General features: G+C 46.5%; 1 protein-coding gene across 3 annotated transcripts in view; it reads right to left on the bottom strand.

The window, feature by feature from the left end:
• Positions 1–14,899, bottom strand: part of CALCOCO1 (calcium binding and coiled-coil domain 1) — a 169,588-nt gene extending 154,689 nt beyond the window's left edge. Inside the window, exon 1 of one of the 3 annotated variants that reach the window (XM_063952161.1) lies at positions 14,774–14,899. The gene's annotated coding sequence lies outside the window, so the exon portion shown is untranslated. Of the gene's footprint in view, positions 1–13,923; positions 13,986–14,773 lie in introns of those variants that run through there. The other 2 variants (XM_063952159.1, XM_063952160.1) reach the window with 2 other exon arrangements.
• Positions 14,900–16,214: the final 1,315 nt, after the last annotated feature.

Here is a 16,214-nt window from a genome sequence, read left to right on the forward strand (position 1 = left end):
GACACAGCTTGATGCCATGGTTGATGCCCAGATCCTTGGGGCCCCTCACAATGTCGGGGCCCGGTACGGGTGTCCCCTTTGACCCCCCCTGTCGCCGGGCCTGGCTGTTCTGCAAGGGGACATAATAGCATACATGTCGAAATATAGACGGGACCAGGATACCACATATAGGGCAGCACAATCTTCACTTACATCCTCATTTCAAAATTTTAAATCCTCACCTACATTAGCTAACAAACAGAAGTACAGGGATGCTAGGACCCAATTTGACCACACTCTAACACATATGGATAATGGCTTCCTTATCGCGGGAAAATATTAATTTTTTCAGTATGGGGATAAGCCTAGCCGAATGCTTTCCAATTTACTTAAATCCGACAAGGGCCCTCACCATGTGACGGCTCTGAAGGACTCTACCTCCAATGTACAGTCTGAGGGAAAAGCAATAACTGATATTTTCTACTCTTTTTTTAGCGATCTGTATTCACGTAGCGATGTTGACTAGCTTAACAAAAGCTCCTTCTGGGAAACGTTGCAGTTGCCCCAGATCTCCTCCACTCAATCGGACTCCCTGATTGCTCCTGTTATTGCCATTGAGGTGGCGGAGGCTATTAAAGCACTTAAACCTTTGAAGACCCCGGGCCCCGATGGCTTATCTGGGGAATTCTTTAAATTGCTCTCCCCTAAAATAGTTGACTCCCTGACTGCCTTCTTTAATTCTATTTTTTCTAATCTTACTATCCTACATTACTTTAACTCGCCCCTGATTCGGGTACTACCCAAACCTGGTAAGGACCCCCTCCTCCCATCCTCTTATCGCCCTATCTCCCTGCTTAATGTGGACTACAAATTGTTTACTAAATTGCTGGCGGACCGGTTGAAATTTATCTTGCCTGAAATAATCCATGAGGATAAACCGGGTTTATCTCAGGCAGACACTCGGTGACTAATATCCGTAAAGTTCTGACTGTCCTCCAGTCCTTGGGGGGTGTAGGGACAGGTGAGCCCACTTTCCTACTATCACTAGATGCTGAAAAGGCATTTGATTTGGTGACGTGGAACCACCTGTTTGAGACACTCAGACGTTTTGGTTTTCCCGACCGATTTGTGGCCATACTACATACCATATATCATAATGCATCTACACAAATTTTCACTAATCGATTTCTATCTCAACCCTTAATGATTCATAGGGGGACCAGACAAGGTTGCCCCTTATCCCCCTTGCTCTTTGCGGCAGCTTTAGAGCCACTGGCTATAGCACTGAGAAAGTTACCGGCATTCTCTGGGATTTCAGTGGGAGGGAAGGAGGTTAAACTTGGACTATTTGCAGACGATATGATTTTATTTGTTTCCAATCCCCGTACATCAATTCCGGCTATTTTTGACACTATACACTGCTTTAGCACCTTCGCTGGTTACCGTATAAATACCCATAAGTCCGAATTACTCCCTTTGACTAACATAAATGACCCCCTTCTCTATGCTGATTTCTCTTCACAATTTACAATGACCCCTACTAAACTAAAATATCTAGGTATTTATATTCCTTCGGAACTTTCTCGGTTATATCTATTTAATTATACCCCCATTATTCAAACAATTAAATCACGCTTAGAAACTTGGAAGGATCTCAAACTTTCTCTGTTGGGCAGGATAGCGGTGATAAAGGCTATTATCTTCCCCAAACTGGCTTACCTGCTCCAAATGCTCCCAGTCACCATCTCTAAACAGGATTCCCTACTCTGCTCACAAATATTTTCAAAATTTATCTGGAAAAATGCTAAGCCTCGTATGCCCAAAGCCCGAATTTACGTTAACAAACGAAAGGGTGGTCTTAGTATGCCTAATGTGACGATGTTTGCTAGATCTGCACTATTTAAGTTTGCCTCAGACTGGCTGCTTAGATCAGATTTATTCACGAACCTGGAACTGGAGGAGGCACTATTTTTCCCTTACTCCCCAGCAGCACTGCTTCACACCCCTCTATCTAAACTCCCCCAGGAGTTTAGGACTAATATTTTATTTTGGGACACTTATAGGGCCTGGATTTCCATTCATAAGATGTTTCGTACTGACCCCTCTGAGTCCCCATACATACCCCTGTGGGGCAACCCCAATTTCCCCTCTTCTTTAGATAATCGACATTTTTATACATGGAAATGTAAGGGAATACACACAATCAGGGACGTCTTTGATCCTGGTGGACAGATGCTCTCTTTCACGCAACTACGGGACAAATTTTCTTTGCCCCACTCCAATTTTTTTATGTATCTCCAAGCACGCCATTATATTAACTCCCTTGGTGACCCCCTAGGTAAGATGGTCTCTACTCGGGCAATACTCGACACTCTCACGTTTTGTAGATATAATCCGTTCAAGATTCGCTATCTCTACAGTGACCTGATTGAAGTGTCAGCCCCCTCTTGGTCCCCTCTCTCTGCGTCCTGGCAGCGAGAACTCCCAGGGGCACCCGCGATGGGCGAGATCTCTGCGAACACCGAGGTGGTCTTAAAGGCTCTAAAATCCGCTACATTACAGGAAATACATTTACGGATTGTGAACAGGATGTATGTATCCCCCTCTCAAAGGCAACATTTCCGCCCTGGCGAATCGGGAACTTGTTCTAAATGTGGAGTGAGTGAAGCTACTCTTGCACATAATCTTTGGTTCTGTGGGAAAATTAAACGGTTCTGGTGTAAGATCCTCCAATATTTATCCCGTTTACTCAAAATAAATCTTCCTAGAGTCGTGGGTCCGTTACTGTTCGCGGAGTTCTCGCCCTGGAAGTTGCGATCTGACCTCACTCCTGTGATTCCTTTGCTGACTGTGATGGTCACGGTAGCGAAGCAGGTAATACTGCGACAATGGATATATAACACGGCCCCATCAGTAGGAGAATGGGAATCAGCTTTATTAGATGTATTATTTTGTGAGAGGCGAATGGCCACTTTTCAAATTGAAACTGGGGTGATGCTTTTCCATAAAAAATGGGGAACCTATATAGATAGTTTACCTTTAGACAGACGGGACTGTATCTGGAAGGTCTTTCGGGATACAACGTGGTATTTGACTAACTGTATGACGGGAATTATCACTTGATTGTGTGTGATCTGAGGTGTTGGTTCTGTAGATCTTTCTCATAGCATTGACTCCCCACTTCCTGACACCGCATACTACTGTGTTTAGTCCAATGCCACGACTTAATTCTCTCCTCCAAAAGGTATGCCCCCCCCCCCCCCCCTCCCGGCAACATATTTCATCTATTTATTGTATCTCTAAACTATTTCTTTTTCTTCTCTTTCTATCTCTATTTCTTTCTTTTCCGGTCTCTCTTTTTTTTTTTTTCTATCAGCTATGCGGCTTGGCTTATTTTCCATGATCATTGTTTTTATTGTTTGGGGCGGTATCCGGACTCCAGGTCGACAGCACAAAGGTCGACACACCTTAGGTCGACGCCAATTGGTTGACACACCTTAGGTCGACATGGACAAAAGGTCGACAGGAACAAGGTCGACATGAGTTTTTCACAATTTTTTTCTTTTTTTGAACCTTTTCATACTTAACGATCCACGTGGACTACGATTGGAACGGTAAAGTGTGCCGAGCAAAGCGGTAGCGGAGCGAAGGCACCATGCCCGAAGCATGGCGAGCCATGCGAGGGGACGCGGTGCACTAATTGGGGTTCCCAGTCACTCTACGAAGAAAACGACACAAAAAAACCATAAACTCATGTCGACCTTTTTCCATGTCGACCTTGTTCCTGTCGACCTTTTGTCCATGTCGACCTAAGGTGTGTTGACCAATTGGCGTCGACCTAAGGTGTGTCGACCTTTGTGCTGTCGACCCTCAGTCCCAGACCCGTTTGGGGCAGTGGTGCACCTCGGTGACTTATGCCTCTTTAAACTGTTGCTAGTCAGCTGTGTTTGCATTACTTGATGTGAATTATTTCTGTCTTTCTTCCTTTTCTTGTTGAAAAAAAAAAAAAAAGAATCTGCACAGCCTTCAATATTCTGCATCTTACACATTTTGAACTTGATTGTCTGTCACTGCTGAATATCTTTGTACGTTGACCTCCTGTACCTTATGTTGTGACTTTATGGCTGTCTAATAAAGAGAATTATAAAAAATAAAAATAAAAAACTAGTGTTCCTGGCGCCACTGCAGCCGTACAGGGGGAAATTTGTCACCTCAACGGCTCTGCAAAGGGTGACAAGGTCCCACATACAAGCTAACCTGGGCCCATGCACATTACCCCCTGGGTATTTAGTACCCGCTTCCACGCTACCTACTCGCCCATGTACATTCATGCAGAGCTTGCATCATGTTAGTCTACTCCAGTTCTATTTGTGATCTTTAGGGAATGTACCATAAATGAGAAAATTAAAATAGCCCTAATGCTTTCATAGTGTGACCAGCATTATAACAAGGAGTCACGCCAGAACACTCTGTATGAGAAGTCTTGTAAAATAGTTGAAATAGAGCAATTTTGGGCGTATGTTATTCAAAAGAAACAAGCTTAGGAAAAATAGCAGATATTGGCCCCTATGCAGAGCTGTATGCATCTCGCGATGCGGCCATCTCTCTGCGGAGCATACGTGCATACTTGTCATGGTCATTTGTGTGTATATGCACCTGCATTATACTAAGCGCAAACATTCGCCCTCCAGCTTACATGCTGGCCTGCAGGGGCCTCATCTGCCCTCACTGAGCCTTGCCTATATGACATTACCCTATCACATCCCATCTCTGGTCATCAGGGTCATTGTGCCAAATTGTGTACAGTTAAGCATAGTCACAGTTGCATGCATTCATTTCTGAGCAAGCACAGTGCAAATTCACAATAGGTATGCAACGCATATGTTCAACTCTGCATCAGGCCCATAGTCCTGCAATCTGCTAATTATTAGTACATAGGCCCTCATTCCAAGTTGTTCGCTCTGTAATTTTCTTTGCATCGCAGCGATTTTCCGCTAATTGCGCATGCGCAATGTTCGCACTGCGACTGCGCCAAGTAAATTTGCTAAGAAGTTTGGTATTTTACTCACAGCAGTACAAGGTTTTTTCTTTGTTCTGGTGATCGTAATGTGATTGACAGGAAGTGGGTGTTTCTGGGCGGAAACTGGACGTTTTATGGGAGTGTGTGAAAAAACGCTGCCGTTTCTGGGAAATACGCGGGAGTGGCTGGAGAAACGGGGGAGTGTCTGGGCGAACGCTGGGTGTGTTTGTGACGTCAAACCAGGAACGAAACTGACTGAACTGATCGCAGTGGCAGAGTAAGTATCGAGCTACTCAGAAACTGCTAAGAAATTTCTATTCGCAATTTTGAGAATCTATCGTTCGCAATTTGCTAAGCTAAGATTCACTCCCAGTAGGCAGCGGCTTAGCGTGTGCAATGCTGCTAAAAGCAGCTTGCGAGCGAACAACTCGGAATGAGGGCCATAGAGTGATACCATAAGGCACATTTTCAGTGAGCAAATACTTGGTTTCATATACCATACATTCATGACCTCTGTATAAAATAAAATTAATCGATGCATGCATTCTAAGAAAAAAAAACCACATTGTAGCTTAGTGTGCCAAGGGGTGCATGCCACCTGGATCATCTCCAGCTATCAGAGGGACAAAGTGAATGCATGCCATTACTTTACTGCGCTTGTGCCCTAACCTCTGACAGCTGTTTGGCACGGTCCTCAAAGTAAACTTTGTAAAGAATTGTGATCCTCAATTAAACCCTGCATGACAAATAGAGGTCACGTAACACTTCTTAATCAAAGTACTAAACTTAACTTTCAGCACAAGTTCTTCAATTTGGTAGTTTGCCAAAGACAAGAAATACCCTTTGCTATTGTCCAATTCAGTTCATTGTACAGTGCTACCTATGGTATAATGGCAACTTAAAACATGCCAAAAATAAGAATTTACTTACCGATAATTCTATTTCTCGGAGTCCGTAGTGGATGCTGGGGTTCCTGAAAGGACCATGGGGAATAGCGGCTCCGCAGGAGACAGGGCACAAAAGTAAAGCTTTCCGATCAGGTGGTGTGCACTGGCTCCTCCCCCTATGACCCTCCTCCAAGCCAGTTAGGTACTGTGCCCGGACGAGCGTACACAATAAGGGAGGAATTTTGAATCCCGGGTAAGACTCATACCAGCCACACCAATCACACCGTACAACTTGTGATCAAACCCAGTTAACAGTATGACAACAGAGGAGCCTCTGAAAGATGGCTTCCTAAACAATAACCCGAATTAGTTAACAATAACTATGTACAATTATTGCAGATAATCCGCACTTGGGATGGGCGCCCAGCATCCACTACGGACTCCGAGAAATAGAATTATCGGTAAGTAAATTCTTATTTTCTCTATCGTCCTAGTGGATGCTGGGGTTCCTGAAAGGACCATGGGGATTATACCAAAGCTCCCAAACGGGCGGGAGAGTGCGGATGACTCTGCAGCACCGAATGAGAGAACTCCAGGTCCTCCTTAGCCAGAGTATCAAATTTGTAAAATTTTACAAACGTGTTCTCCCCTGACCACGTAGCTGCTCGGCAAAGTTGTAATGCCGAGACCCCTCGGGCAGCCGCCCAAGATGAGCCCACCTTCCTTGTGGAGTGGGCCTTTACAGATTTAGGCTGTGGCAGGCCTGCCACAGAATGTGCAAGTTGGATTGTGCTACAGATCCAACGAGCAATCGTCTGCTTAGACGCAGGAGCACCCATCTTGGTGGGTGCATACAATATAAACAACGAGTCAGATTTTCTGACTCCAGCTGTCCTTGCAATATATATTTTTAATGCTCTGACAACGTCCAGTAACTTGGAGTCCTCCAAGTCACTTGTAGCCGCAGGCACTACAATAGGCTGGTTCAGATGAAATGCTGACACCACCTTAGGGAGAAAATGCGGACGAGTCCGCAGTTCTGCCCTGTCCGAATGGAAAATCAGATATGGGCTTTTGTAAGATAAAGCTGCCAGTTCTGACACTCTCCTGGCCGAAGCCAGGGCTAGTAACATGGTCACTTTCCATGTGAGATATTTTAAATCCACCTTTTTTAGTGGTTCAAACCAATGAGATTTTAGAAATTCCAAAACCACATTGAGATCCCACGGTGCCACTGGAGGCACCACAGGAGGCTGTATATGCAGCACTCCCTTAACAAAAGTCTGGACTTCAGGAACTGAAGCCAATTCTTTTTGAAAGAAAATCGACAGGGCCGAAATTTGAACCTTAATAGATCCCAATTTGAGACCCATAGACAATCCTGATTGCAGGAAATGTAGGAATCGACCCAGTTGAAATTCCTCCGTCGGAGCACTCCGATCCTCGCACCACGCAACATATCTTCGCCAAATGCGGTGATAGTGTTGCACGGTTACTTCCTTCCTTGCTTTAATCAAAGTAGGAATGACTTCTTCCGGCATGCCTTTTTCCTTTAGGATCCGGCGTTCAACCGCCATGCCGTCAAACGCAGCCGCGGTAAGTCTTGAAACAGACAGGGACCCTGCTGAAGCAAGTCCCTCCTTAGAGGTAGAGGCCACGGATCTTCCGTGATCATCTCTTGAAGTTCCGGGTACCAAGTCCTTCTTGGCCAATCCGGAACCACTAGTATCGTTCTTACGCCTCTTTGCCGTATAATTCTCAATACTTTTGGTATGAGAGGCAGAGGAGGAAACACATACACCGACTGGTACACCCAAGGCGTTACCAGCGCGTCCACAGCTATTGCCTGCGGATCTCTTGACCTGGCGCAATACCTGTCCAGTTTTTTGTTGAGGCGAGACGCCATCATGTCCACCATTGGTCTTTCCCAACGGGTTACCAGCATGTGGAAGACTTCCGGATGAAGTCCCCACTCTCCCGGGTGAAGGTCGTGTCTGCTGAGGAAGTCTGCTTCCCAGTTGTCCACTCCCGGGATGAACACTGCTGACAGTGCTATCACATGATTCTCTGCCCAGCGAAGAATCCTTGCAGCTTCTGCCATTGCACTCCTGCTTCTTGTGCCGCCCTGTCTGTTTACATGGGCGACTGCCGTGATGTTGTCCGACTGGATCAACACCGGTTTTCCTTGAAGCAGAGGTTCTGCCTGGCTTAGAGCATTGTAGATTGCTCTTAGTTCCAGAATGTTTATGTGAAGAGACGTTTCCAGGCTCGTCCACACTCCCTGGAAGTTTCTTCCTTGTGTGACTGCTCCCCAGCCTTTCAGGCTGGCGTCCGTGGTCACCAGGATCCAATCCTGTATGCCGAATCTGCGGCCCTCCAATAGATGAGCACTTTGCAACCACCACAGAAGAGATACCCTTGTCCTTGGAGACAGGGTTATCCGCTGGTGCATCTGAAGATGCGACCCTGACCATTTGTCCAACAGATCCCTCTGGAAAATTCGTGCATGGAATCTGCCGAATGGAATTGCTTCGTAAGAAGCCACCATTTTTCCCAGGACTCTTGTGCATTGATGTACAGACACCTTTCCTGGTTTTAGGAGGTTCCTGACAAGCTCGGATAACTCCTTGGCTTTTTCCTCCGGGAGAAAAACCTTTTTCTGAACCGTGTCCAGAATCATCCCTAGGAACAGCAGACGAGTTGTCGGCATTAACTGGGATTTTGGAATATTCAGAATCCAGCCGTGCTGTTTTAGCACTTCTTGAGACAGTGCTAATCCCCTCTCTAGCTGTTCTCTGGACCTTGCCCTTATTAGGAGATCGTCCAAGTATGGGATAATTAATACGCCTTTTCTTCGAAGAAGAATCATCATCTCGGCCATTACCTTTGTAAAGACTCGAGGTGCCGTGGACAATCCGAACGGCAGCGTCTGAAACTGATAGTGACAGTTTTGTACAACGAACCTGAGGTACCCCTGGTGTGAGGGGTAAATTGGAACGTGGAGGTACGCATCTTTGATGTCCAAGGACACCATAAAGTCCCCTTCTTCCAGGTTCGCTATCACTGCTCTGAGTGACTCCATTTTGAACTTGAACTTCTTTATGTACAGGTTCAAGGACTTCAGATTTAGAATAGGTCTTACCGAGCCGTCCGGCTTCGGTACCACAAATAGAGTGGAATAATACCCCTTTCCCTGTTGTAGAAGAGGTACCTTGACTATCACCTGCTGAGAGTACAGCTTGTGAATGGCTTCCAAAACCGTCTCCCTTTCGGAGGGGGACGTTGGTAAAGCAGACTTCAGGAAACGGCGAGGCGGATCTGTCTCTAGTTCCAACCTGTACCCCTGAGATATTATCTGCAGGATCCAGGGATCTACCTGCGAGTGAGCCCACTGCGCGCTGAAATTCTTGAGACGACCGCCCACCGCCCCCGAGTCCGCTTGAGAAGCCCCAGCGTCATGCTGAGGCTTTTGTAGAAGCGGGGGAGGGCTTCTGTTCCTGGGAAGGAGCTGCCTGTTGGTGTCTCTTCCCCTTTCCTCTGCCTCGTGGCAGATATGAATATCCCTTTGCTCTCTTGTTTTTAAAGGAACGAAAGGGCTGCGGTTGAAAAGTCGGTGTCTTTTTCTGTTGGGGAGTAGCTTGAGGTAAAAAAGTGGATTTCCCGGCTGTAGCCGTGGCCACCAAATCTGATAGACCGACTCCAAATAACTCCTCCCCTTTATACGGCAAAACTTCCATATGCCGTTTTGAGTCCGCAACGCCTGACCACTGTCGCGTCCATAAACTTCTTCTGGCCGAAATGGACATAGCACTTACCCGTGATGCCAGTGTGCAGATATCCCTCTGTGCATCACGCATATAAAGAAATGCATCCTTTATTTGCTCTAAAGACAGTAAAACATTGTCCCTATCCAGGGTATCAATATTTTCAATCAGGGACTCTGACCAAGCTACTCCAGCACTGCACATCCAGGCTGTCGCTATAGCTGGTCGTAGTATAACACCTGTATGTGTGTATATACTTTTTTGGATATTTTCCATCCTCCTATCTGCTGGATCTTTAAGTGCGGCCGTCTCAGGAGAGGGTAACGCCACTTGTTTAGATAAGCGTGTGAGCGCCTTGTCCACCCTAGGAGGTGTTTCCCAGCGCGCCCTAACCTCTGACGGGAAAGGGTATAAAGCTAATAACTTCTTTGAAATTAGCATCTTTTTATCGGGGGCAACCCACTCTTCATCACATACATCATTTAGTTCTTCTGATTCGGGAAAAACTATAGGTAGTTTTTTCACACCCCACATAATACCCTGTTTAGTGGTACCTGTAGTATCAGCTAAATGTAACGCCTCCTTCATTGCCAAAATCATATAACGTGTGGCCCTACTGGAAAATACGGTTGATTCGTCACCGTCGCCACTGGAATCAGTGCCTGTGTCTGGGTCTGTGTCGACCGACTGAGGCAAAGGGCGTTTTACCGCCCCTGACGGTGTTTGAGGCGCCTGGACAGGCACTAACTGATTGTCCGGCCGTCTCATGTCGTCAAACGACTGCTTTAGCGTGTTGACACTATCCCGTAATTCCATAAATAAAGGCATCCATTCTGGTGTCGACCCCCTAGGAGGTGACATCCCCATATTTGGCAATTGCTCCGCCTCCACACCAATATCGTCCTCATACATGTCGACACACACGTACCGACACACAGCAGACACACAGGGAATGCTCTTAACGAAGACAGGACCCCACTAGCCCTTTGGGGAGACAGAGGGAGAGTTTGCCAGCACACACCAAAAAGCGCTATATATGACAGGGATAGCCTTATAATAAGTGCTCCCTGTATAGCTGCTTTTATAATATAATTTTTGCCACTATTTTGCCCCCCCCTCTCTTGTTTTACCCTGTTTCTGTAGTGCAGTGCAGGGGAGAGACCTGGGAGCCGTCCTGACCAGCGGAGCTGTGTAAGGAAAATGGCGCTGTGTGCTGAGGAGATAGGCCCCGCCCCTTTTCCGGCGGGCTCGTCTCCCGCTCTTTAGTGTATTCTGGCAGGGGTTAAATATCTCCATATAGCCCCCGGAGGCTATATGTGAGGTATTTTTTAGCCAAATAGGTTTTCATTTGCCTCCCAGGGCGCTCCCCTCCCAGCGCCCTGCACCCTCAGTGACTGCCGTGTGAAGTGTGCTGAGAGGAAAATGGCGCACAGCTGCAGTGCTGTGCGCTACCTTTAGAAGACTGAGGAGTCTTCTGCCGCCGATTCTGGACCTCTTCATGTTTCAGCATCTGCAAGGGGGCCGGCGGCGAGGCTCCGGTGACCATCCAGGCTGTACCTGTGATCGTCCCTCTGGAGCTGATGTCCAGTAGCCAAGAAGCCAATCCATCCTGCACGCAGGTGAGTTCACTTCTTCTCCCCTAAGTCCCTCGTTGCAGTGATCCTGTTGCCAGCAGGACTCACTGTAAAATAAAAAACCTAAGCTAAACTTTCTCTAAGCAGCTCTTTAGGAGAGCCACCTAGATTGCACCCTTCTCGGCCGGGCACAAAAATCTAACTGGCTTGGAGGAGGGTCATAGGGGGAGGAGCCAGTGCACACCACCTGATCGGAAAGCTTTACTTTTGTGCCCTGTCTCCTGCGGAGCCGCTATTCCCCATGGTCCTTTCAGGAACCCCAGCATCCACTAGGACGATAGAGAAACAATCATTATATAATTGTAATAATGTATATAAATGCACATATGAGAAAAGAATATACTTGCAAGTGAGGATGGGCAACACTGTAATGGCAGATGCTTACCATTTGTGTTTTAAAATGGATTTTGAAAGTGTTCTGTGATGGAAAGCGTGTGAGGGTGGTGCCCCTGGAGCTGGCTTGAATGCTGCGTTTTTCCACACAGAACAATGCAGCTTTCTTGAGCTACAAAACCCTCCTGTGTGATAAACAGCATTGGGCACATGCAAGTAAGTGCTTTAGAGGACTGCAGCTGTGGAAATGCTGTAACCCTGAAGCGTTCACAAGCAACAGGGAGAACTCCTGCTATGTGCAATTATAGGAAACATTCAGATTTTCCTGGCATCGTGGTCAGCTGTAAGTAGCGCCCAACTGACACCACACTAAATAAAAGCAAAATGCACCTAAATGGCCCAAATATAATACATTTAGATGGTCCATTATATTGACTACTGTCCGTGTACAGAAAAATACTGATTGCTGATCCACTTACCTGCATGTTATACTGTATGCCTAAAATAAAGGATACTCATGCAATGTGTCATCTATCTAGAATTTGTTTCCTTAAGGCACAGCTTCTCAAACTCTGGGGGTGATTCAGATCTGATTGCTGGGCTGCTAACTTTGCTGTCCTGCGTTCAGATAGTCGCCGCCTCCAGAGGGAGTGTAAATTTGCCATGAAAGTGTGCGATCCCATGCGTACTCCGAGCTGCAAAAATCCAGTGTGTGCAGTCTCTGCGCAGCCCAGGACTTACTCCTACAGTGCGATGAGAACAGGGGGTCCGGAGCCGACGTCAGACGCTCTCCCTGAAAACGCTTGGGAACGCCTGCATTTATCTGGATACTCCCAATAAACGCTCAGTTACCACCGACAAACGGCCTCCTCCTGTCAATCACTTGCGAATGCCCGTGCGATCGGATTTTTCGCACCATCCCATCGCTGTCCGTCGATGCCCACTGTTGTTGTCCAACGTGCGTGCGCATTGCGGTGCATACGCAGTTAGTACCTGAACGCCGTTGTGCGAAAACGCACAGCAGCAATCAGGAATGAATCAGACGCTTTGTCCTCTGGACCACAAACAGTTCATGATTTCCAGGTCTCCTCACAGAGGGGTAAATGTACTATAGTGGCACTTATGGTGCCGCTATAGCTTTTCCTGCTGCGCCTCTTATCAAGACCAAGCAGTAAGCAATACCAATGAGATGTGTTAGCATCTCAGCTGCCAGAGTGTTGGATTGAAAATTCCCCTCTCTGGCGATCCCTGCCAGAGCTACTGCGCATTAGCCTAGTGCTGATGGGCTGTGTCTCGCCTCCTGTCTCACTGCGCATGCGTGAGTTGAGTTCACACAATCACTGTGAGATCTCTTATGCGCAGCACAACCCCCAGCAGTTGCTGCAAGTTAGTGCACATACTATACCGACAGGTAATACCTGTCAATACAGATGCGTCCTCTTAAATCCTTGCTGCAGTCATGCTAAACAGCCCTTGAAGTCACGCCATGCTAGGTAGCGCTGAGGTTTTTTTTTGTGTTTTTTTCTGTGAAAATGCATATTAGTCACAAAGTAATGTAATAGGACACACGGGCAGCTTCTGTTGATGAAAATTATATGCAGCATGCCTATATTCTGTGTGTAATTGCGGCTCTATCTGCATATGAAATGCCACGTTACACTGTTTTCCATGAAAACACTGTAGCACAGCATTTTGTATGCAAATACAGTTGGCGCTCCCGAGTTCCACAGCACTCACACGTTATGTGTATCGCAACTTGTAGCGCAAGGAGCAAAGATGTAAGAGGACACATCTGTATGTTAAAAAATTATAAGCAGCAAATACAAACACACTTATGGTTTTTTTTATCTATCTGGATGATTTTCTGTCACCATGCAATAGGGTGGCGACTATGAAAGCGTTAGATGTTTGCAGATATTGTAGAGAACAGTGATTTTTCTCTGTTACCTGCTTGCATACATGCCGAGGATAGTTGTAAAGTGTCAAATGGCGCTGGTAATAGAGCATTTTCCCACATCTTCTTAAGCTGGATACATGCTAGGTGATTTATTGCAAGCCCGTCAGCAGGTGTGTACCCCTGATATGTCTGTGAATGACGTCATTCACAGACACATCACGTCGGCTGTGCAGCACAGGCAATGGCAGATAGATCAGTGCATCTGGCTGCGTGTATGGGCGAGGGCAGTGTGCTGACCGCCCATACACTTCCTGCAGTGTCCCAGCTGGTCGGGCAAATTCATACGTCCGCCCAGGTGGGTGTTCTGACAGACACATTGAGAGGCCAATCTATAAGCGAGTAAACTTACCTGGATCGTCTGCTCATTCGGCGCTTCCGCTGATGTGTGGGCCAAGTGTGTACCCAGCCAGCATCATAAGTGAAAGATTTCTACCCATCTGTGGAGCTTTTAAAATGTATCAGTGAGTAATGAATACACCTGTGCACCTGCTAGGTGACCTTGAAACACGCGAGCTGTCTAGGGTCCTGAGGAGAGTTTGAGAATCACTGCCTTAAGGCAACTGTCCTAAAACTGAACCCACAGTGCTGTAGTAGTATAACTAAACAAACACAATAACTATAAAAGAAACGTATAGGCATTATTATATATTCTGTAACGGTCGATACATTATAGATAGGCTTACCATACTATCCCTTTAAACTGGGACGCTCATGGATTACACAAGTTCTGGGGTTGATTAAAACCAGCTGAAATGCAGGCTTGAAGTCAGCCAGCCACAGAACCTGTGTAATTCATTAGTGTCCTAGTTTAAAGGATGCTATGGTAAGCTTAATTATAGAAGATGCCGGATTCCCAATTAACATATCATATCTGTCATTATTTATTACACATCCACACTGTATGTATATATACTGTACAGTATATAGTGACATATGAATTACATACAGCATCAGCCTCGCACATCTGTATGGGTCCCATCAGCTGCAGAAGTTGCTGCGGAGGGGAAAGTACAAGGTGCTCTGGCTGGGTGCATTAGGCCTACATGATGGAGATTTGCTGCGCAGCACTTTGTAGTGGAAGCAGCAGCGCAACCCCGTCCCCGGTGCAGACGGTAACACCCCCTCACGCTCCTCTGTACGGACTGATAAAAGGACCTGGCACACCGAAACACCCCGCTCGGACACGCAGCACCTCTTACCCCGCACTCAGAAATCAGCTGTCCCACAACAGCAGCTGCAGCAGATTCTCCCGGTGCTCTCTGGGAAGTGTAGTACCAGGACCGGACCGTCAGCTGTCGGACTCTTCCCGCCGCACTACATTTCCCAGCGCGCTTTGCGGCCGAGAGTGGATCTGCCGGAGACTGGCTTGGAAGGATTTGTGTTTTTCTTCTAGGTAACGGGGCCAGGATTTGGAGTTTCCTGAGAGGCTGCTGAGATTTCCTTATGTACATTGGGAAGAATGGGTGGAATGTGCTAGTGGCACACTGTATAAATCAGTTGCAGCCAGTCAGGTTTTTTTAAGCTGTGCTTAAACCCCTAAAGCTTGGAAAGGCCCAAAGTTAGCAATATTGACCAACTGCACACAATTCTAGTTTTTCTGTACATTGGATATTCTGTACCCATTCTATTATTTTTTTTTAATCTTTGTGCGTTAGGACAAAGCATGGGTGGGTCCAGAACAAAATGACATGGGTGGCGCCATGCTGTGGGAGGGGGGGACTGGGTGACAGGGAGAAAGTGAAGGGGAGAGACAGTGGGTGACGGGGAGTGGTAGACGGTGATGGGGAGACAGTGCATACCCTCCAACATAACCCTCCCCACTAGGTACAAAATGCTCTGTTTCTGGACATCCCTCTTAATTTATTATTGCCATCACCTGTGAAGAAACAGCTTTCTTATCATGTAACTAGTTCAACACAGGTGATGGAAATCATAAATTAAGAGGGAAGTCCAGAAACAGAGCATTTTGTACCTAGTGGGACGGGTCATGTTGGAGGGTCAGGACAGTGCCAGGTTAAGGTTTACATGGGCCTGTAGCTGACATTCATTAAAGCAGTGGTTCTCAAACTCGGTCCTCAGGACCCCACACAGTGCATGTTTTGCAGGTAACCCAGCAAGTGCAAAGGTGTATAAATTACTCACTGATCCATTTTAAAAAGTCCAAAGGTGCAGTTAATTATGTCACTTGTGATTCTGTGAGGAGACCTGCAAAACATGCACCGTGTGGGGTCCTGAACACCGAGTTTGAGAACCTGTGCATTAAAGTAACACTGTCAGGTGCCTAATTTCCAAAGTCACAGAGAGGTCGTCTAAAAAATGTTATGTGAAATTGGAGGTCTTTGTGGGTGCCAGTTGTTAAAATCTGCAGCTATGACACGGAAACTACGTTCTCCAGACATCAAAATGATCTCAATTCTCTCCTCTTTTGTCAAAGCCATCTTCAGTTACCTGCAACAAAAAAAAGTGTTGTAACTTTTGAACCATAACTGGTATTTTAAATCTGTTTGCAGCAATAATCTTTTCATCAAATTCTGATGTTGTTTGACATGTTACACGACCCCCTTTCCATTTAAAAAAAGTGACTTAGATTCAAGATGTCTACAACAGGCATCGCGGTCAGCGACGGGATGGTGCGAAGGA

The sequence above is a fragment of the Pseudophryne corroboree genome, chromosome 2, assembly GCF_028390025.1.
Source record: "Pseudophryne corroboree isolate aPseCor3 chromosome 2, aPseCor3.hap2, whole genome shotgun sequence".
NCBI classification, from domain to species: domain Eukaryota; kingdom Metazoa; phylum Chordata; class Amphibia; order Anura; family Myobatrachidae; genus Pseudophryne; species Pseudophryne corroboree.